This window comes from Crinia signifera, chromosome 3, assembly GCF_055691185.1.
Source record: "Crinia signifera chromosome 3, ASM5569118v1, whole genome shotgun sequence".
Classification (NCBI taxonomy): Eukaryota; Metazoa; Chordata; class Amphibia; order Anura; family Myobatrachidae; genus Crinia; species Crinia signifera.
In genome coordinates, this window is record NC_139219.1 from 250,111,571 (window position 1) to 250,133,902 (window position 22,332).

Genomic DNA, 22,332 nt, shown 5'->3' on the forward strand with positions numbered 1-22,332 from the left:
TTTATTAAAATTGCAAATCTGCAAAAAAAATGAAATTTTGAAATTTCACCTACACTTTGTTTTAATTCCTGTGAAACACCTAAAGGGTTAACAAACTTCCAAAATGCTGTTTTGAATACTGTGAGGGGTGCAGTTTTTGAAATGGCATCATTTATGGGGGTGTCTCACATACAAGTCCCTCAAAGTCACATCAGAACTGAACTGGTCCCTAAAAAAATCATATTTTAAGCCTCCTAGTGTCCAAAAAAATTAAAAGGAGGCTGAAATAATGATGGAAACATAAAGTAGACATATGGTCTATGTTAGTTATTAACTATTTTGAGTGGTATGATTATTTGTCTCACAAGCAGAAAATTTAACATTTTGAAAATTGCTAAATTTTCTATTTTTTTATGACATTTTGGTATTTTTTACAAAAAAACACAGACTGTATCGACCCAAATTTACCACTAACTTGAAGTACAATGTGTCACGAGAAAAAAATCTCTAAATCACTGGGATAAGTAAAAGCAAAAAAAAGTTATCCCCACTTAAGTGATACATGTCAGATTTGAAAAAAAGGGCTCTGTCAGGAAGGCAAAAACATGCTGCGTCAGGAATGGGTTAAAACAAAAGTGAACAACTTTTGCTGTGTACTGTACAGTATATGTATGATGGATATGTACTATTCTGATGTGTACTAAATGCCTACCCCTGCAAACATTGGTGGCGATTCTACACCACTCGCTAAGCAACAGTCACCTGCTACTTAGTGAATGGCTTGAAGCCACCCACAACCAATCTGAATGCCCGCTGTAGAATCCCCTTAGTACGTGAACACATCTCCTCGCATGCAGCCGCTAGCAAAATAAATCATTCGATAGTCACCAACCATCAAATGATTTCTCATGCGATTGCAAAAAAAGTCCCCGGCAGTCCCCGTCGAGTGTGTAACTTTCCAAAGCCGTTCGCGTGTAGAAATGCAAACTCAAAAACCCCAACTATCCAAATGAATGGATGTCTGCTATTGCTCAGTGGAACTAACTTTACAAACAGAGTAGTGCTGTCTAATATTGTGATGTCTTTTTTATTTTGTACATATTGATCACAACATTTTTTCGTAAACAATATTTACAGTATGTCTGCAGCCCTGAGTGTTTTCTCCTGCGACTTGTTGATCTTCTTAACGAAGCAAAAACATTCGGAAAACTGCAGGAGCTTCAACTAGAAAAAGAAGTCTATGAGGATACTGGGTGTATGTGGTATAATATAGTCTCACTTTTGCCACATCCGTTTAGAATCTTTTCCTCAAATTGATTCAGAGCATTAACTATGTCAGGTTCCAATGCATAACTTGGGCAGAGTCAGGTTCGGCAGAAGCATGAATGGAACACTCAAGTTTTAGCGCAATGCTGTGCGGTGGAAGTCCAGCTGCAGTGAGTTCATATATTTCATAGGGTAATTGGTGGCATCACAATGCACAAGTGTCAAGCATCTGATTTTTCCTTTCTTGCTCCTCTCCATAATGTCACCTCTACATAATACATATCTGTTTCTTTCAGGTCAATATGCCATACAATAGTGTAAAAGCAATCCAAATTCATTCAGTAACATTTGCATGATGCCAGAACGACCAGACAGACCAATACAAAAAAAATTGATTTTTTTTTGTCTCTATACTTCATAAACAGTCCTTAGAACTACACAACTCTTACAGTTACAGTTACAGTTACAGACACATCTTACAGTTTTTTTTAATTATGTTTTTATTTTATGCTTGGCTTCAATTATATGTTCACAATTCTTCAATAACTGACTTCTCATCAAAGAGTCCAACTGGATTAGAGACAACTTTGTACAGAAAGATATTTATACTGTAGTATCCTCTTTTGCATCATAACATATATTCACAATCATTTTATTTTATGCAGTTTTATATATTAATCATTTAGATTTTTCTTTTCTTTTATATGAAAGAAGCAAGCAAGAAGTTGTGCCATACTTATAAATACTGTATAGTCTAACTTTTCTAAAAGGTGGAACGAGGTCAAAATCATTTTATACATTGTAAAGAACCTAAGAGCGAGCTGGCAGTATTTTTATAAGGTGTATAAAAGCTTGCTGTATATTTAACTGTTGCTGGAATTTCTTGACAACAACTGCAAACTTTGTCACAATTTAATGTACCCTACGTGAAATCCCAGTATATACTGTTTTTATATTTCATTCAAAACTCCAAATGTAATGGTTAAATATTTTATTGTATAAAAAATAGTGAAATCATTTAATGGCAAAAAATGATATTAAGTATATTGGACCTTTTTTAAGAGATGCCTCAGATGTGCTTTGCAGATTGATAAAGTGAATATACATGTACTGTAGATGGGGAGAATGTAATATATAAAAACTCAGGATATTGGGCCTGCATGTGGCAGTTAGAGAAGAGGAATAATGGTTATTATAAAATATGAATGTACTATAGTACATAAAAGACAAAGCATTCTAAATGAGTCTCAAAAGTTAATTACAATTTCGAAACAAAGTTAGATTGAATTGGCTACAATCAAAGGGGGTCATTGTGAGCAAGCTGAAAATGCACCTACTGTATGTAATGCATTTCATTATGACAGAAAAATGGAGTCTGTTCTGGTGACAATGGGGCAGATGTATTAAACCTGGCAAAGAGATAAACTGGAGATAAAGTGGAAGGAGATAACGCACCAGCCAATCAGCAGTGTTTGAAATATGACAGTTGGGAGTTGATTGGCTGGTGCGTTATCTCCTTCCACTTTATCTCCAATTTATCTCTTCTCCAGGCTTCACTCATCTGCCCCAATATTACTACTTAGTATTGCAAGACGCCACCACATAAATATGTTCCCTACAGGTCTCAGTTAAATGTACTGAAAACAAAAAGGTAATTTTTCATATTTTACTATCCACGTGGGCATAGGGTGGGAATATAGTGCAGTGGTACAGTGCCCATGTTGACGTACAATTACATAGACACCAAAAAAATCATTAAAAAGTCATATTGATCTTTTGACTGTCAACCATAAGCTTATGCTGACCTTTTGGCAATGTTGACCTATGGTATGTTGACCCTTTTTAGGTGTCATTGTTAACCATTAGTGGTCAACCTAGTGACTATTGACCTAGATATTGTCTATCCACTGACTGCATACCATTCTGTGTATGAAGTATTTGCTAAAATAATAAAATTAAATGGTCATGAAAATAAACTCAGAAAATAATAATAATAATAATAATAATAATAATTATTATTATTATTATTATTATTATTATTATTGCCTTATCTACAAGTCAGAAACACATTTATACGCCATATAGCTGACATTAAAAACTTAAAAGACTCAATACAAATAACCGCAAGAGAAATTCTTTGAACGTATTCAGATAAACACAAGTATTTTCTGTGCCATCATCTGTACTTGGCAGCACAGAATATTGCCAGCCTTAGCTTTGTTGTTTTATTGGTTTGCCCAATTTAATTGAAGTCAGTCTGTGCATACTGAAATCATTATAAAGTTAATTTGGCTGTAGCGAGCACCTGGCTTGATAACTGCTATACTAATAAAAGAACTGTCATAAACTTCCCAGGAAGTGTCACAATATATGGCTGGCTTTTTCAGAATTCTAAAGGAAAATATAATTCAAGCAACTGAGTGGAAATGAAACTAGTAGAATTATCACAGTTTGTTTGAAATTCGTATTTACAAATCTCAAATCAGTCATGCATTACAGTTTTACGATATGTCTGAGACAGATACATATTTCAAAAGATGTTTGTGAAACTGGAATGTTGTGTATTTCACTGTGGGATTCCGTACTCCTCTGTGATATGACACTTCTTTGGGAACTCTAAATATGTGCTTGAACTTAAATCATGTGCTACAGGCACAGGCAAGAAAACTTTAATATTTTCTATAGATTGCTGATTTTATGTAGTAAAGAATTATGCATATGTGTTTGTAGGACTCTACTCCACAAAGATCATGGTCTTCTATTTAAGTTCTTAGGGCTGTATGTATCAAGCAGTAAAAACAGTGGACAAGTGAAGAAGTTGTCAATAGCAGCCAATCAGCATTGAGGTAGCATTTATTAAGTACATTCTATAAAATGGCAGTTAGAATCTGACTACAGAGCAACTTCTCCACTGGTTTATTTTTCCTCTATTTTCAATGCGATACAATAACCCACTGCAGAACATGGGACCCTCTGGGTTGGCATAACTTATTGCTGCAATACATGAATAAAAGTGTTCAGAACAGTGAAATGTGTACCTTTGTGGGATAGCGACTCTTCAAGCATAGTGGCTTTGTCCAGTAACCACTGGTTACTGTTATAAATAGAAGTCCACATGGGTAGTTTAGTAATGCTAGCCCAGGGGAAGCATGTTCTGAAACTGAGCCCATCAACTCATTAGTTCACTGTGTTTCAAAATAGTGTTCAACCTCTGAAATTAATTTACTGAATTATAAATAATGGGGATTAAAACATCTCTTTCTCTAGACCGGTATTTGCACATCTATATGGAATACATATGGATGACTGGTGGTCATGTGTATTCTGATGCAGGGAATCCCATCAGGGGTCCACTATGTATACTTATATTCACCCTGCATTCAACTAACTGTAACCCTCCCTCCCTGCATGATCTAACCCCTGCTCCAAAGGGTAACTCTAACCCATCCCGCTAGTGCCTAACACTAACCATTGTACCCTTCCAACCTGCAACCTAACCCTAACCCCCTTCTAACTGCCTAACCCTAACACTCCCTTCATACAGTGTGACCCTCCCCTCATAGCTTAACCCTATCTCCCAGCCTAACCCTAAGCCATTCCACATATTTACGATCAGGATGCTGGCAGTCAGGAATCCAGTGTCGACATTTGCACCAATGTCAGGATTTTGGCACAGGTTTTCTGGTCGCAAGTCAGTATTCTGACTGCCAGCATCCTGTCCATCAAGATCTACATCGCATCCCTTTTATAAATGCACAAAATATTTCATACGGTAAAATAACAGAAAGATATTATGATTAGTAAATTTATCTGACATATCTTGATATTATAGGTGTACAATTGTCAAAATGGTATACTACTTGAAGTGCAGAAGCAATAACATGTTTAAATGTTGCCCTTTGGCTATGGCACATATTTAAAATTCAATGTAGGAGAATTGTTGAATACTGATTAGAGTAGCCCAACTTTCAAAAGTTATCACAAACTTATTTCACCTCTAATTGTTTTATTTTAAATAACTTAAATAATTTAACATAAACTAAAAAATACAAATATATGAACTTGTAACTATGTCTAGCTATGAATAATACCATCATCAGACTTCTGCATGGTCTGTATGTATTAATAGACACAAATGTATTACTTATAAGGTGAGAACTTAACCTCTGCCATAGGAAAATCTAAATAACTCAAAAATGATAAAGTAATGGTTCCATCAGTAAGTTACATTGGCACAGCTGTCTGGAATTCACCAGAAGAACTTTACCCACCACAGTACATCGGGACCTAGGAAGCATGGAATAAATTAGGCCACCTTATTCCCCTGCTGTCACTTGCAATACCCCCCACCCTCACCCCCCAGTCCTAGCACCCTAGGTTGCAGCTTAATCAGGATATTGGTTAATCAAGCACTGTACTGTATGTCGCACATATTCCTTTTGCTCATATAATCTTCAAAGCATATGCAGATAGCATTCATTTGTGTCATCATACAGTATGATTTGCATATTAGATTCATACATCTGTGATTGAGGAGGAATCCTACAAAGTATACTCTATTTCCATTAATCTCTCTTCATAGAATACTACTGCATTCTATGAAAACTGTGCAATCAGGGCATCCACCAGCCTTGAGGTAGCAATGTAGCAGATCAGCCTTACATTTTACAATTGCAAAACGTCATTCATTTCCTCTACTACTTCATATTTTATCATTGCACTTCACTTCATTCTATGGAGAACACTCACTGGGTAACTTTGAAATCTGTGATTGAGCCCACTACAGTAGTATCTAACTAACTCATCTATTTAAAGAACATAACACGTTAAAGCAAATAATTTATCTTACCTTTGATTTACAATTATATTATGTAAAATAAGGATATGAAAGTCTGTTTGCTGGTACTGTATACACAAATCTTCTATACTACGTTTAACTTGTTCATTTACAGTACTGCAGTGTATTTTAGATATATATATTTCACAGTATTTTATTTTTATATTATATGAAATGTCTATAGGTATCTTAAAAGATCTACTTCACTCGGTCCTACATAAAATGTTGAAAATAGATATACTGATGAATTCTGTCAAGTTCATAAAATATGTTTATTTGGTATTGCAACCATCATATATGTTTAAAAGCAATGGTTTAGAAAGGCAAGCATGGTAACATGTCAAAGGGCAATTTGGAAATGCATGTCAAATTCAAGGCCAAATCTCGACGATCTCCCGCTTTTTTTGCCGACACCCCCCCTTTTCGACAGTGGACAGGCGGAATATTGCATTTTACCTGTAAATATACTATCGAGCTGGGCGAAAATGGGACAGAAATCTGACTGTCGGAATGTTACGATAGTTGGAATCCAGGATTGAACCCTTAATATGTTTTGTACACTTTGATATGTTAATGTAAAAAGGCAACTTGTTCGTAAAGTCTCTATTTTTACAGATACCGTGATGGCTATGCAGAAATAGTTGTCTGGACACACATTGCAGATCATGAATAATTGAAAGCAATGATATAGAAAATGTAAGCAAAGTCAAGTGAACGGGACACCTGGCCTTGTGCTCAGGAAACATCTGAAGTGATCTCAAATACAAAAACACAGATGGATTAAACTCTATTGAGAAGAAATATACTGAACTTGCCCTATTTCCAAATCATTTTACAGTAAGGAAATAAGGAGGAAAAAAAAGTGTGTGTGTATATATATATATATATATATATATATATATATATACACATCATAATTCTCAACAATAAATTAGAGCATTGTGGTATGTCATATAACTATCTCAGATAGCGCGGTAGATGAGTACATACTCTGATCCATATCAGTTCTAATAGGAGACATCAATAAGCATAAAAATATAAATAAAAAATAGTAGCTTATATAGTTTGGATAGAACTGTATTTGACACAAAGCTAAACACGTCAGTCTTATTTGCAGCCACATAGATGCCGCTCTCAATCTTCTATCTATTGTCCGGACCAGCCAATTTCAGCTGTTTAGGGTTACCACCAACTGTCCGGGATTACTCCAGACAGTTCAGTGATTAAAATGTCCAGGAATAGGCAGATACCCTGCCGGCATCGATTTTAATTACCAGATGTCTACAGTAATCCCAGACAGGTGGTAACCCCACAGCTGTATCAGTCATTCATCTAGCACACCAAAGTACTTGGGAAATGCCATTGCATACAAGCTCAAGCAACAAGCACACCTGGTTCCACTCCACAGCGGAAAACTGGGATTAATGCTACTTCATTAACAGCTGACCCACCTTATGCACAAGGACTTTGTTCCAGCTGCACATGCTTGCCATCATGGCGGAGTGGTAAATATCTTGCATCAGTGTATTTCCGACAATTGAATTAACGAGTAGAATTTGGACATACCAGGTGCCATATAGGAACAGACATCTTTATGGACTAATGAGAGCATATAACAGTGCTGCCAAATGTTGCTTCATTTAGAATTGGACACATTTTATTTAGCGATTGTTGACTGGACTATACCAATTATCGCTAGTATACAAGAGATCTTGATCTTATTTCAATGAGTTTAACAGATATGGCTATAAAATGTCATTTTATGTCTCTTTTTCAGGGGGGCAGAACAAAAGGGGGCAAATTAATAAGAAAGGTTACATTGGCAAACACAGGATTTTTAGAGGGGGTGTCCAATTGTAATCGACAATTTTCCACTCTGCCGCGCATTGGAGTATGTACGGGAGTCTGGGGGAGCGCTAACAGCCCTGAAAATTTGTCTTTTTATACACTGAATACTGTATGGAGTACAGTATTAATATTTATCAGTACAGATAGTCTATAGTATAGGCTGCTTCAAACATTTAAATTAGTTAAGTGGTCAGGAAAAGGTTAAACATATAATACATAATTACACAAACAGAATAAAACATTATAAGATCACAATCTCCCACTTCAAGGGAAGGCTTCGGTCTCTTCCTCCTGGCAGCTGCTCTCTGGTCAATTGCGATGTTTGAGGACTCAGATCCACACATACTGTACAGTAAATGTGGTAGAAGAAGCTGGTACACTAAGCATGTGCAGCAGCTCTGCTCTGTCCCTTACATTGCATGATGTGGCGGCATCTCTATTGATCATATTATATGTTGTTGATATTGTTGTCATAATTTAAGGCACTTGCCAGGAGATAGGGGGGGTTTCCAGGCAACCAGAACCCCCCCCCCCCCCCCCCCCGCGTTTGCCTATGGGTTAGACATATTTTTTTTATTGTGCGGGTGCATCATTCCAGCCATGTTCTTGGTTTGCTTTACAATTCTGTTGAATGGCATTTTGTATTATATTTATATATTCCCTTTGGTCATCATGTAATAAGCAGGCTGAAGCCAGAAGTTCTATATAAAAAAGAATTACTAAAATTTTAACATGTACAAAAGAATACATTAAAGTTGTTACTAGAGCTAAACAGGCAAGATCACTTATCTTATCCCTTCTTATTTTCTGACAAAAAAACCCATACTTTCTATCAATTGGCCAAAATAGTATGGTAAATCTGTTCACTTTTTTTTTTTTTTATACTTTTTGACTTCACAAACTTCACATTCTTAATGATGGCATAATTTATTTTCCTTATTTTAGCTTTCTGCCATGTACATTTTTAAACAATAAAAATACGGCAGCAATGAACAAAAATATTAAAATGGTAAAAATATTATATATAATTAGGATCACAGATTCCTTACTGTTCAACCTTTATTTAAATGTTTTCTTTTTTATAGGAATAAAAAAGAAATGTAGTAATTTCACAAAAATGACTGTTCTAACAATATTATCCACTAAGAAAAGAAAATAGAAGTAAAAACCTAAAGTTGCTGTAACAAAAATGTAAATATGTTTGATAAATGGTGAGAGTGTTTTGCTATTATACAGCATCTTCACTTGTGGGGGTGGCCATGCACAAGAGCATAAAAAGTATAACGATCAGGTTGCTGAGGCAGGAGCCAAGTTTATTGTGACACTGTACACTGGTGGCAGTAACAAATCGCTGAATGAGACATGCCCTGAGCTTTTCCAGAGAGCACTATTTTTTGCATAGTTTCATAATTAAATATAAAATTTTTGTGTCCTATTTAATTGGCCTTTAGTTAATACAGTGCAGAGTATAACTTTGATAATTATTATTGTGATTTAATTAAAGCCTTATACCAGCTTGCAGATTACACCATGGGCATTATTCTGATCGGTGCGTACTTTCCCGATTTCCTACGGAGCGGTCCGCACGCCACGCTGTGCGGTGGCGTGCGGACATCGTCCGTAGAAGCGCCCACCGGTCCTCCGCATTCGGACGGACTCACTCTTTAAGAACAGGGCGTGTGTACGGACGACATACAAACCTTGCGTGTGCGGTGGACACGTACAGATTCTTGCACGGTCTTGCAGCGTAAGTACGGTCTTACCGCGTTAGAACGGACGGGAAGCTGGCCGTACGCACCGATGCGGAGTATTTTCGCTAAATACAACACTATTTTTCAGAGCACACACAGCGATCACATGGCCCACTTAGGCAAATAGGCAACCTCATCAAAAAGGGATTGTTATCTATTTGAATCAATTAAATTCTAATATATACTGAACCACATTACTACTACATTCATTACACACATTAACCCTTACAGCATGTGAACCTAACATACATCTATATACAGTATTTACATTTTGCTTATTGAAAAGATTATAAACAAGTTAAACATATACTTTTCCATTTAAAAAAAAACCACACAGACAACTTCGAACTGTAATAAACAATTTATTTACATTACAAAACTGAGTTTAAACCCCCCAAAAAATAAAAATTAAATAGCGCCATCCAGGAGCCGGTCAAATTCCGCCAGGACCTGGCGCATGTGGCCTCGTATACGTAAGAGGGCCCCACGGAGACCCTCTTGTGCTTGGGCTGGCTCATCTGTGGACAAATTAAAAATGGTAAAATTACTAATGATATTCATGCATACATTTAACATAGTCATACCTAAATTTGAAACATGCACCGTGACAGGTGTGTGTATATATATATATATATATATATATATATATATATATATATATATATATATATATATATATATATATATATATGTATATAGACACATATATAACTATATATATATGACACATACATCTATACATACATGCATACATACTACATGGAAAGCCTGTTTTTTTCCCCTCTACCCTTTTCTGTAGAACACCTCACAGTCATAGTGCTCCTTCTGAATCCAAACCCACCCATGACTAAGCTCTGAGAAGCATGTCACGCGCTGCACCAATCCCAATTCAGCAAACAAAGTTCAGTGTCTGTTATATGATGGAGCGTGGCATGGGAGTTAGTCAACTCTCAGGAATGCTCAGTACATTTGTGCAATCAAGCATGGCTTGCCTGTTGATGGTCTGCTCCAGAAATCATTGTCATAATGCCAGTTAGGTGAAGCTGCAGCACTAACCCACTCCCATGCACAAAATCATTACTAAGACCAAATCAACACACAATTATGGTGCCAAACATACATGCAGCCCGCAGGGGGTGGTAAGCTAGAGAAGGGCCCAGGGGCACTGACCACTTGTTACTCCATTATAAGCCACGCCTGTCCATACTCCATTTATGTCATACTTAATCTAGTTTAGAAAGATCAATCACCAGTAAACTCTACTCACCTATATGAGGCTACAGATTGTATGCTTGCAGCAGGGACATGTAACCCTTACATGAGCAAGTCATCCCTTTCTTCCAGGATACAGATTAACTACACTGGTTCATTGACACTTAAAATTGACCTGAAAGCCATCCCCACAACCTGTGTCATTAATATGTGTCCTGGATGAAAGGGATGGTTTTCCCACCCTATCTAACCCCTAAGTGTGTCTGTTGCTACCCAGTTTGTTTTATCACTTTATAGTATTGTAAAAAACAATTGAATCACCAGTGCTACATAGCAAATAGAAGATGACAAAAGGAATAATGATTCTTTATGTATATATACCAATTTCTGGTGCCTGCACCACCTCACAGGCCTCCTCTTCTTCTGTGGCCTCCTCATGTGGCACCTCCGCCTCTTCTGCCACCTCGTCCTCCAATGCCACCACCTCCGCTGCCCACACCTCCTCCTCCACTTCCTCCCTTTCCTCTTCCTCCACTTCCTCCCTTTCCTCTTCCTCCACTTCCTCCGCCACCCCTTCTTCAATGGCAACCTCCTCGGCCATTACTTCCTCCGCCTCCTCCTGGGCCTGGGAAGCCTCTGAATCTTCTCGGGCCTGTCTTGCTCGTTCCCATGCTGTGTTTGTGAAAAAACAAAAAAGTGCCAATAAGCCTTGTATTAAGCCTTGTCAAGCTATAAATGCAAAGGTTATAAGTAGAGATAAATGTACAGGCAATCACCTCCTTAGTGGCTTTTACAAAACACAGCCTGTAACATGGCAGGTATGCTGTGACATTTGGGCCATTGTAAGCATCACAAGCATTAATCCTCACCAATAACATATTTTATGACCATTACAGGGTGTCAAACAGGAAGTAGCACACATATAGTGTATGCCATGTTTAACTCATGATCAGGCTGGTGACCTTATTGCCTTAAATAATGTCATGTAAGCAATCATGTACAAATGGCCATTTAATGTATAAACACTCACATCTCGCAATCCTGGCCCTGATTTGCTGGAGCAAATCCGGCTGGCGACGCCTCAAGTCTGACCACCGCCGCTCCAGCTGTGCGATGGTCCGCCGCACCTGCGTGCGGGCGTATATGCGCCGGCGGGCCACTGCATACGCATTCCGCTTCTGCCGATTGGTTATAAAGGGCCCTGCACAGCCCAGCCTGGTCTCCATAACGGCGACCAGTGTCCTTAGCTCTGCTGCAGAAAAAGGGGCTGCTCTGCCATAGGCCGCCATCTTAGCAATGGCCCAAATCAAGCGATCATGTCCTGTCATTGGTTGATCAGAGTGATATTTGGTATTAACTTTATTGTTTATTTTGACAGTTACAGCGTGTATGCGCCAGAACAGACGGCTAACCCATTGCATCGCAAACCCACACTTGCTGTACCTTTGCATAGTTTAGCAGACCATCCCATTACTTACTATCTCCTAAACAGACAGTGTAAAATAAGATGGGAACCCATTATATATAATCTATGACATTCACCAAACATGGGTATAAGCAACAGGTGAAAGAGTCTGCATCACTAGCCACTTACACCTAACTCAACAAGGTACTAAACAGCTAGTTGCTAGTGAAAGCTATGCAGCAGAAACTTTGCAAATAGTGCCAGACCTTTTCCCAATATTAGGCCATGGTGCCATGAGTACACTTACCTTCTACTGGCCCACACTAGAGAGGTGGAATGAAAAGTAGCTAGCATCAAGGCTGAATTTGGAGACCTTTCACATGTGATTTGGATGCTAGCACTGATTACTTGTGCCTAAGTGGTGGACTGGATTTACATATGGAATGGGTATTGTCATTTGTACTACATACCAAACAAGTGCTCAGTACAGATGTACATTCACATAAACATTTCATGTCGGACCTCATTTTTATTTGGTCATTGGTGTAAAAATCTGCATTTACCTACTAAATCAGACTTACTAAGTTTGCCAGGTTTTTTTTTTTAAAAATTCCCCAGCTAGGGGCGTGGCCTATGCGCCGCACGGTTGACGCGGCCGTACGGAACGCGGACGTACGGAACGCAGGGTGTCGCTGATGTACGCCAATTACAGAAATAGTATATAAAGGTGTGTTAGACAAATGCAATGTGGTTGCACACATGTCTGCATCTCTATCTGAGGAAGAGCAGGAGTGGCAGGACCTATTTGGCCGCATGGACTCCAGCACCACCTATGTCCCCATTAACCCAGACCAGCCATTGGGGGAAGAGCAGCCAGATGGGCCATCTACATCAGGCCAATCGGCAGCTGGCCCATCTTCAGCCTCAGCAGAATCATTGGGAACACAGCAGGTGGCTTCCCAACAGAGTAGCCTGGCCAGCACTTCGAGTACAGCGACAGGTGGCCGTGGCAGTGGCCATGACCGTGGCAGTGGCGGTGGCAGTGGCCGTGGCCGAAATAGGGCAACAGAGGAACCAACCACCAGAAACATGGCATTCGAAGCACAGGAGCTTGCCATCCTTGTGCCCCGCGCACGGGATTGGATCGAGTGTCCACAGGACCGGTTGACACACACAAGGAGATGGAAGATCTGGGAGGACATAACGGCGGAGATTAATGCGGTGGCTCCACAAGTTCATGAGACGGAGCACGTTAAGAAGAGGCAAGTTCATGTGTGTTACATTTGAGCAGTACAAGACCAGTAATGTTTACATTAGATATTAGATGGAGTTGGTCAATGGCCGGTCACGTTGCTTGGAGGCACAGACATGTTTGCCATGTCATTGAATTGATAGTTATTGTAGGGTGAGTGTGAGTGTATCTTCTAAGGGTTGTTTTTCAAATTTAATAGAAGCTAAGTTTGGTGTCATGAGGCACATGTTTTATTATGGTGCAGATTGCAATGGGTGCTACAGCAAACATGAGGAGTGACATGTATTAATATGTAAATTTTGATTGCAGGTGGCACGACTTCAAAGCGAACCTCAAGAAGAAATTGACCCAGCGGTGGGAACACAGCCACACCTCTGGGGCTGGCCCCATGCCATCAAAGCTGCAGCTCACCCCCCTGGAAGAGATGGCAGAGTGCTGCATTGCAGTCGAGGAGGTCCGGGGGGTGAGCACCATGGACAGCGAGGCCCCAGCGGAAGTCATGGCTTCTTTGCTTGAAGGTAATTATTTGCCATGCCATAAGTAGCTGGTTCTAATTTTGCATGGAATGTGTTGTAATTGCATCCCCACCGCTTGGTCAAGAATCTCTTGAGAAGGTTGAGGAGTCTGTGCCACCTGCCACCAGTACCAGGCCCCTGCAGCAGCAGCCACTGACCGCGGCTGAATTGGCCACGTGGGGGCAGGTTCTTGGCAATATTCAGCAGCAGGGAGTGTCGGCATCAGAGCGGGTGCGTAGGGCCGAGGAGGTGTTGCAGGGTTTGGTCAGCAGCCAGCAGACTATCGCTGGGAGCCTGCAGGCTATTGCTGAGGCCCAGCAGGCCATGGCTGGCACCCAGCAGTCAATTGCTGCTAGCCTGCAGGTGCTGTCTGATCAAGCCATGCGGCAAAATGACCTCCTCCTCCACCATAATGAGCTTATGGTGGAGCTAGTTGCCAGCAATAGGGTCCTAATGTCATCCGTTTCTGGTGCATTACCACCATCAGCACTCCCTGCTGCCAGAGGGGGAAGACGATCCACCCCCTCCCCAGCATCTGCTCCACCTGGCCCACCATCTGACCGTGGCCATGGCCGTGGGCGAAGAGCTGCTGCACGTGGCAAGGAGCCTGCCAGGGGCAAACGTGCCCGCAAATGAACTAGTGTCCGCATTAATCTCCACCCTTATGTCTTCCCAAATCTTTCATTGAGCTGTGTGTGTCAGCTTCCTGTGTCCAATTCCGTGCAGAGGGTACCCACATTTGCCCTCGCTTCAAATGTCATGTTTGGTTCCCCTGTTGCCCTGTTTCGGCTACCATTACTGTCTGCTGTACTTGAAGTGTTGGTGCTATACTTTTGTTGAGAAGCCACCTGATGTGTTCCTAATGATTCTGCTGTGGCTATGTAAGTCTAGAATACATGGATTTATTATATATTATTTAATTGTCTTCCTGTTATGCTACCTTTTATTTTGTGGCGATTTGAAATTTATTTGATAAGTTCATTTAATAAATGTTTTTTGTTTCCCCCAATTGTGTGGGTTAATTGATACATGTCGAAGTGACATGTGTATTTGTATTATTAATATTAAGTTGTGTTCATTATTTGCAGTGTAAAAGTGTGTGAAAAGTGCAGCATATATGTGTGTGTTTAGTAATGTTACATTTAAGCTGCAATGGTTCCAATTGAAGCAGTGACAAGCATGTAATTAACAAGTAATGAGTAAAGTAGGTGAGTGTATTGTGTTCAGCTGACATTGGTTGAGGTGCGGCCGTCCTGATTAGGCGTTCCGATTGCCTAGCGCATTACCGAGTGGTGTCCGCAAAGCAATACTTGCTTATGGACACCGCATATTTCTTGCCTTTTTGTTTGCGTGCATTCGGCGTGCTATCCGAATACACGCCTACCAAAATAAGTGCACTCCCCCGTGTCCGCCCATGTTTCCGCCCAGTTTAGCCCACTTTGAAAGTACGCCCCTGTGTAGTTCCGAATGACGCCCATAATATGCCCATATTTCCCGAGTGATTGCGGGGCACTTTTCAGTACGGTATTATTGAGAACAAGTACGGAGTCCATGCGTGGCACATGCGCATAGCGTTCCCCACGCATGCGCAGACGGCTAAAAAACGCCATCCGAAAGTATACGGAAATGTACGCACCAACCAGAATAAGGCCCCATGTTATGCTTTTGCATCCCACTGTATAACTTTAGTATACTGGAAATACCTAGGTGAAAATAGAGATGGTTCAGTGTATCACATAACGAGTAAAATAAAATTAATACAATACCAATTTTTTAGGATTATAGTCAGGTGTATGATTAACCAATCATAACAAATAGGTGATAAATGGTCATCATTGTCATATGTAGGTTGAAACACAGTCATTAATTGGGTACTTGTGTAGTTCCACGGCGGCAGCTTATGCTACGCTTGAAGCTACGTTATTAGCATAGTCCAATGGCTGCCTTACTTGTGTAGTTTCACGGCGGCAGCCTAAGCTACGTTTTCAGTGTAGCCCAATGGCTGCTTTGCGTAGTCAGCGTAGTGACTCCACAGCAACCCGTGTAGTGAACGTAGTGTCCCCGTGAGGCAGCTACTCACCGTACTGTTGCCGGGAACTGCATCTCTGTTCCCGGCGTCCCTGGCAAGCCTAGTTAGCGGCTCTCACATAGCGACGGCGCCCACATAGAAACATAGAATTTGACGGCAGATAAGAGCCAGTTGGCCCATCTAGTCTGCCCCTTTTTTAAACATGTTACCTCAAACCATATTTGATCCTTATGTTTTTGTAAGGATATCAATATGCCTATCCCAAGCATGTTTAAAATTTTCTACTGTATATGCCTCTACCACCTCTGATGGGAGGCTATTCCACTTATCTTCTACTATTTCTGTGAAGTAATTATTCCTCAAATTTCCCCTGAATCTTCCTCCCTCTAGTTTCAGTGCATGTCCTCGTGTTCTATTGCTCCTCTTCCTGTGAAGAATGTCTCCCACCTGTACCTTGTTAAAGCCCTTGATATATTTCAATGTGTTTCTATCACACCCCCCCCCCCCCTTTCCCTTCTCTGCTCCAAAGCATATTGAGATTTTTTAGTCTTTCCTGTTATGTTTTGTGATGTAGGCCATGCACCATTTTAGTTGCCCTTCTTTGTACAGTCTCTAATGTATTTATATCCTTCTGGAGATATGGCCTCCAGGACTGAACACAGTTCTCTAAATGAGGTCGTACCAATGACCTATACAGTGGCATTATTACTTATTCTTTCTACTGCTGATACCTCTCCCTATGCAACAAAGCATCTGACTTGCTTTGTTACATTGCCTACCTGCCTTTAAGTCCCCTGAAATAGTGACAACTAGATCCCTCTCTTCCTCAGTAGTTTCCATTATAGTGCCATTTATACTATACTTAGTCTTTTTTAGATTTTTGAGACCCAAGTTGTAACGATCAGATCAGGTGATCAATCAAATTAACGTATGCCTCCTGTTATGATTATCTGTTCGATCAATGTATGTCTGGTATGTTTGGTAAAATCATGCCGCCTGTGATTATTATGTGGGAGATCAGAACATGTCATGTATTATGTGTGTGGACTATTGGTGACCCAGGGAGTGTAGCCATCTGTGGACTCCTCTGGAGTTAGGATGTAAGATAAGAACTGAGATAAGATCTGAGACCCATAAACCAGATTGGGAGGAAGAGCAATAGTGTCCAGCCAACAGGCCAAAGTTGCTCTGGCCCTCCACTAAATTACCTCTTATCACTTGAGGAATGTATAAAATCTACTTCAAAGCAGGGACAACTTCTTTATGGGAAAGATCCTATATCTAGGGACCTTAACTAGGCTCAGAAAGGAAATGGTTAAAAATCCCAAGGGTGGGAGGGATGAGGGAGTCTTCAAGGTATAACTAAGACCCTTCTCCCTATAGTCAGTGTCACTACCTGGGGGTCTAGCAAACAGGCTGTAAGCGACCAGAGATTTCTTGTGGAGACCCCCCCACGTCAGGATTGGTACTTAAGTGTAAGCTACGGTTCTGTCATTTTTCCCTTTTTATTTTATTTCTGAAATTGCATTTAAACTCGTGTGTACTTTTAAAATCATTGTAAAATCTTGTAACTATTTTCTAAAGCTCTCTAGTATTTCTAGGAATAAATAATACATATTCTCAGTCCTGGTTCTGTGTTCTTAAGACTCATTAGCCTCAGAAGAGAACGCTCCAGCATGTTACCATTTGTATATTGTATTGTGCGGTCAGGTGCGAGCCAAGCCGCCCCTTGCGCAGTTTCAAGCGCTAAAATCAGGTTTTGGCTGGTGGCAGTGTACCTCAAGTAAAGGACCCGAGAGTCCAAAGTGAACCCCAGTCACGGCCGGAGCTGCTCAGATTGACGTATCGGAGCAGGCGACCGGTGGGTCCGTGACAAGTGCTTTTGAATTTTTCGGCATTAAACTGTAGTTGCCATGCTCTTGACCATTCCTCTAATCCAGTGGTAGCCAACCCTAGCCCTCGAGAGCTACCAACAGTGCACATATTCCAGACAACCTAGCTGCTGCACAGCTGCACTCATTAATCACTGACACATTTTAAAAGATACACAGATGGAGCTAATTAGCTCACTTGTGATTCTGTGAGGAGACCTGCAAAACATGCACTGTTGGTAGCTCTCGAGGACTAGGGTTGGCTACCCCAGCTCTAATCTATCTAGATCAGACATGTCCAACGTTGGCCCTCCAGATGTTGTGAAACTATACATCCCAGCATGCTTTGCAATAGTTTTAGCATTCTCTAATAGCAAAACTGTGGCAAAGCATGCTGGGATGTGTAGTTTCACAACATCTGGAGGGCCAACGTTGGACATGCCTGATCTAGATCATCAATCATTTATTTTACCCCTCATGATGTGTCTACCCTGGTGTGTCTACCTACGCATACCTTTGTGTCATCTGCAAAAAGGCACATTTTACCCTCAATACCATTTGCAATATCAAAAAATAAAAATATTAAAAAGCACTGGTCCAAGTACAGATCCCTGGGGTACCCCACTTGTAACCTTTCCCTCCTTTGACTTTACTCCGTTTACTACAACTCTCTTTTTTCTGTCCTGTAACCAAATCCAATCCCAAGCTTTCAAGTTTATTTAACAGTCTGCGATGTGGGGCAGTGTCAAAAGCTTTACTAAAGTCAAGATAAGCTACATCTACAGCCCCACCTTGATCTATTATTTTAGTCACCCAATCAAAAAAGTCTATAAGATTTACCTACATGATCTCCCACAGCTAACCCATGCTGTTTTGGATCCCGTAAATTGCTGGTTTTGAGATATTCTACAACTCTTTCTTTTAAGAGTGTTTCCATCAATTTCCCTACTACTGATGTAAGGCTCACTGGTCGATACTGGTCGCATGATCCCCTCTCCGGTGGATGGGATGCATTACTCGTCCTATAAACCTTTTCATACTCCCACTATCCACGTTGGCGTGGTGTTGATTTTATAAAGTGTGTTGAGCGCAGTGAGCCACTGAGCCCGAAGCGTTGCGAGGGCAGTGGAATACATGTAAAGTTATCTGCGTCCCCTCGCGGGGCTCACTGCGCTCGTCACACTTCAGGTTTGGTGGCTCGCTGCACTTGCCACACTTTATAAAATCAACTCCACACCGACGTGGATAGTAGGGGGATAAAAAGGTCGGGAGGACCCGTAATGTGTGCGCTCGCCACGCTTCGGGCTGGCGTGGATAGTGTGGGTGTTTCAGGAACACATTCACACCCTCCATATAATACATCTGAGACAGTAATGACGACCTGTATTAACTGGTAACTGTTTTTTAGTTAATATTATTGTTAATAATAATAATAATAATAATAATAATAATAATAATAATAATAATAATAATAATAATAATATGAAGAACGCAACTTAACAAAGTAAAAGAACATCGAAATTATTAAGAAAGAAAAAAATGAATCAGTTATTCTTCTGAATCTGCATTGACAGAAACTGCAGAAAAAGTGGATGCAATTGTGTCTGCTTCTGTGTCGTCAAATTTATCAGCCTGTGGGAGCAGAGTTAAGGCATAAAGTATACACTGGAACGTGGTTTCTGCACCAACAGTCTTTCGTCAAATAAATTCCTGTAGGTAGGAGTCCAGATTCTGACGAGCAGTGCCCCTTTGACATTTGTTACGCCACTTACACGATCCCCAAAGGCGATCAATGTTTTGGGTGTGAACCCCGGTGTCCGGATCAACAAAATTGTAGCGATGGTTCACCCATGCATGGTAGTACCCTGCCTGCTCCAGCTGCTCGGTGTTATATGCACGGTGTTATGTGCAGGCCAGCAATCTGAGTATATAGTCGTCCCGGTCCAAGAGAGACGAAAAGCGATTTAAAGCTCTTGAAAACAAAATAAAAATTATCTTCAAAAAACAAGAAGCTACAAGTGTATTATTCTTTTATACATAAGTTTTATTTATTTTCTTACAATTGAAAATATTGTTGAAGTCATCAGACACTATTGTGGGTATCTATATATATATATATATATATATATAATGTCCCGTCGAGCTGCACATCGTTTCCAATAGTCAGTCACCAGTGTGCATTCGCCAGTAGAATAAACAGGAGATATGGTGAGCAGCACTCACTTGGATTCAGCATGGAAAATCACTACTAGTCATGGTACATTTAGGTGATAACGTTTTGGATTTAATTCCTTTTTCAAATCAAGAAACAACAACATACAAATGCAAACACACTTACCTAAATAGCATAGGAAGGATAGGTCTATCTATATATCTATATACTAGGTAAATCATCGTGCCTTCCGGGCGCTCTTCACACCATCGTAAGGGGCTACAACCGTAACCTCCCACCCCCGGAGCATTGGGTCTGGCCGCACCTTGCTCCTTGCACCTTGCTGGCCGCATTGGGTCTGCCCACACACCCCAGGAGCAGCGGGTATGCCCGCCCTCCCCCAGAGCGGTGGGTCTGCACACACCCCCCCTTCTTTGCTGTAGCAGCGGGTATGCCTGCAACTCCCCGGAGCAGGGGGTATGCCCGTACCCAGGGGCGTAACTATAGCACCACAGCCCCCACGGTCGCTGTGCATGTGGGGGCGCCGGGGGGCTGCGGTGCTATAGTAATGCCCCGCCCCCCATCCCCCGCAGGCTTACCTGTCTGCGCGTCCCAGGTCCCCTCCTGGCTTCTATGGAGACGGACCACGATAAAATGGCCGCCCCATAAAGCAGACAGTTCTCTGAAACTGTCTGCTGTATGGGGGCGGCCATTTTATCATGGTTCGTCTGCATAGAATTATTAATTGAAGCCAAGAGGGGAGCCGGGACGCGCAGACAGGTAAGCCTGCGGCGATGAGGGGGGGCACTGGCGGCCGGGGGGGGAAGACGCCCCCCCATTAACGGCGGGGGAGCGCCCCAAACCAAGCTACGCCACTGCCCGCACCCCCCCCCAGCTGAATCAGCAGCGTCGGTAGACCCTCCGCTGCTTCAGGGGGGGCTCAGTCCCGCCACTCCAGGTGGGGCGGGCATATCTGCTGCTCCAGCAGCGAGAAGGGGGGTGCGGAAAGACCCACTGCTCGAGGGGGGAAGGATGCAGGCCGACCTGCAAATGCAGGGGTGTGAGGGGGATGGGCAGACCCACTTAAGGGGGGGATGCGGGCAGACCCAGGGGGGGGGTGGTATGCGTGCAGACTCACTGCTTGCGTGGGTGGTGTGCAGGCAGACCTGCACATGCTGGAGTGGGGTTTGGGGTGGTGGGCAGACCCGCTTGGGGGGGGGGCGGTGAGAGCAGATCCGCTTGGGGTGGGGGTTGGTGCGACCAGACCCGCTCACGGGGGGGGGCCTGCAGACACGCTGATCGGGGGTTGTGCACACCCGCTGATGGGGGGGTTGCGGGCAGACCTGCTGGTCATGGGGGGGAGGTTTGCACGCAGACTCGCTGCTTGCGGGGGTGCAGGCAGACCTGCACACGGGGAGGTCCGCCGGGGGGGGTGGGGGTGCGTGCAGACCCGCTGCTCATGGGGGTGTATGTGTGTTTGTGTGAGCAGGCAGAACTGCACATGCAGTAGGGGGGGTGCGGGCAGATATGCTCGCAAGGGGGGTGCAGGCAGACCCGCAAGCGGGGGGTGGGGCATACCCGCGAGCGGGGGGGTTTGCGGGCAGACACTCAAGAGGGGGGGTGTGCGCGGGCAGACCCGCGGAGGGGGTTGGGGGTGTGGGCAGACCGACGTGCGGGGGGGGTTTGGGTGTGGGCAGACTTTTTTTTGGGGGGGGGGGTGCAGGCAGATCTCATATATTTAGCCAGATCTGTCACTCATCCCTGTGTTTATAATGCTGGGCAGGGGCCTAAGGCAGAAACTATGTGTGTATAACGCTGTCATTCACTCTCTTCTATCCCCGCCCAGCGTTATACACACAGGGATGAGTCACACAGATCTGGCTAAATATATAAGAGATCTATATATATATATATATATTTCACCCTGAAGCAGAGGGTCAGTCCGTAGCTGTGACGAAACGCGTTGGGCGTGGTTACTGGTTTCCGACGTGGTGACGTCCTGGTCTGGTCCGTGCTGTAATCTGTGGAAGCTCCCGGCCGGCTGCTGTGTACCTGCTCCGCTCCGCCTGCAACTGATCACTGCCTGCGGTCATCATCGGCGCCTGGTCCTGCTACACCACCTAGTCCACACGGCAAGCTACCTACTTTTAACCTCATGTATGTCAGCATTTATTCAAGTAAAATTATTTTGATTTATTGCTGATTGGTGCGCTTC